The sequence below is a fragment of the Myotis brandtii genome, unplaced genomic scaffold (assembly GCF_000412655.1).
Source record: "Myotis brandtii unplaced genomic scaffold, ASM41265v1 scaffold806, whole genome shotgun sequence".
Lineage (NCBI taxonomy): Eukaryota > Metazoa > Chordata > Mammalia > Chiroptera > Vespertilionidae > Myotis > Myotis brandtii.
In genome coordinates this window covers 2,485,306-2,487,528 of record NW_005371249.1, presented here as the reverse complement: position 1 = coordinate 2,487,528, position 2,223 = coordinate 2,485,306, and the positions used below count along the sequence as shown (strand labels likewise).

The window sequence follows — 2,223 nt, the reverse complement described above, 5'->3', positions numbered from 1 at the left end:
TTAACCCACACACCTCCCTTCGTGAAGTAATCTGTCTCCCTCCTCCTTGGGACTCCCACTGCAGTGCATGCCTCTGTTGAACACAACTCATTTTCTGTTTTGTATTAGATTCTCTGTCAAGGCTTGTTTCCTCTGTGAGGTTACGGTTCCTTGAGGGAAAGCACTGTGTCTGACTCTTCTAGTTCTCAGCACAGCGCCTGGCATACCATAGGTGTACAATACTGGTGGTGATGAACTCCTTTAGCTTTTTCTTATCTGAAATACACATTTTTTTGAATGAAGAAATAAGTTAACCAGCAGAGATTTCTATGGTGATATTGTTACACCCTTGTCTTCCATATAAGCCTAACCCACAGCCTAGAAATAAAACACTCACTGAAAACAGTCCAGAGAATCCTATCTGTGAAAATTGTTGGTGTGATATAATTCTAAAGAATGTCAGGGTCCGCCAGGCTATATGGAAAGCTGTCTGCTCTTTTGTGTTACTTTCACAAGCAAAAAAAAGGGGGCGGGGGGAGAGGGAAAGTGTTAGTGGTTCCTGAGAAATATGTTCTAATTTTAGAACTCCATATATTAATGGTTAGCAGCCTTTCCTCTCACAGCGGTAGTACAGTAAAATGGTTGGGAACTTGGAGTCTGAAGTCAGAATACCTGTATTTCAATCTCACCGCCACCACATAGTAGCTACGTAACCTCAGGCAAGTTGTTTAACCTCCTGTGCCTCATTTTCATCACCAGCAAAATGTAGAAACTAACAGTACATACCCTCCAGGATATGGTGTGAAAATTAATGGCTAATATATTTAAAGTGTCTAGACTAGTACCTGGCACTTTGTTTAAAAATGATAGCAAACACTAGCTGGCGTGGCTCAGTTGTAGAAGCAGCCCGTGTACCTAAGGGTCATGGGTTTGATTCCTGGTCCGGGCACATACCCAGGTTGCAGGTTCAATCCCAATCCGAGTGCATGCAGGAGGCAACCAATCGATGTTTCTCTCTCACATGGATGTTTTTTTCCTCTCTCTCTCCCTCTCCCTTCCTCTCTTTCTGAAAATAAATAAAAAACCAATTGATGTTTCCCTCTCACATGGATGTTTCTTTCCTCTCTCTCTCCCTCTCCCTTCCTCTCTTTCTAAAAATAAATATAAATATTCTATTTATTCCTATATAATAAAAGGCTAATATGTAAATTGTCCCCTTGATGGGGAGTTCGACCAGGAGCCGGGCCAGCCGGCCAACCGCCCAAAGCCCCCACCCCCTGCACCAATTCCTGCACAGGGCCTCTAATATTTAATAAAGAAAGAAAGAGCCCTAGCTGGTTTGGCTCAGTGAATAGAGCGATTGCCTGCGAACTGAAGGGTCCCAGGTTCAATTCCAGCCAAGGGCACATGCCCAGGCTGTGGGCTCATCCCCAGTAGGGGGCGTGCAGGAGCCAATCAATGATTCTCTCTCTCATCATTGATGTCTCTCTCTCCCTCTCTTCCTCTCTGAAATCAATAAAAAATATATTTTTTTTTAAAAAGAAAGAAAAAAGTGATAGCAATATGTAGCACCATATTTACCTTATATCCCTCATTGGTAAGTTCCATGTTGTTAAGGACAAAGCGGGCTCTTTTTTTATCCTCTAGAACAGTGTGTAACAAATACCAGATGTTCAAAAACATGATGATGTGAATTGTATTTGAGATATAGAAACTGAATGCACAAGAAAATGAAAGTCTGTATAAAATGTAAATGCAATTAATTTAAACAAAAGGGTTCTTGTCATATTATTTACGTACCTTCAGTTATTTCTTTAGGACTAGTGGCTAGGGCTCTATGACCTGATCTTTTTTCTCGCCCTCGTCAGAGCATGTAGTTTGGGGTAGGGCATGTTACACGCATTACAGAACTGCTGGCCTCCCGACGAGCTGGCTGTTCAGATAGTCTGAGGGGAGAGGTTGCTGCAGCAAAAAGTGGGTTACATTACAGACAGTACGGCTCTGCCCTTGGAAACGAAAGGCCCATAATTTAAGAAAACGCCCCGGGAAGAGCTGGGCCAGCCCAGCATTCTGTGAGCGCTCATTTGGACCTTCCTTCCGTAGGGGCGTCCTGCGAAGGTGAGTGCCGGGCCAGGGTGGCAGGCCGGGATGCCCGAGTGAGCAACTTGGTAGGGGAGGTGGAGTCCAGACGGGGGATGCGGGGTGCGTCACTCCCACTTCCCTAGCCAGGTGCGGGCCCCACGA

The 2,223-nt window shown here is 44.8% G+C and overlaps 1 protein-coding gene across 2 annotated transcripts in view; it reads left to right on the top strand.

Moving 5' to 3' along the window:
• Window positions 1-2,022: 2,022 nt before the first annotated feature.
• Window positions 2,023-2,223, top strand: part of PHF24 (PHD finger protein 24) — a 19,260-nt gene continuing 19,059 nt past the window's right edge. The window contains exon 1 of one of the 2 annotated variants that reach the window (XM_005884016.2): window positions 2,023-2,097. The gene's annotated coding sequence lies outside the window, so the exon portion shown is untranslated. The remainder of the gene's footprint in view (window positions 2,098-2,223) is intronic. The other variant, XM_005884012.1, reaches the window with a different exon arrangement.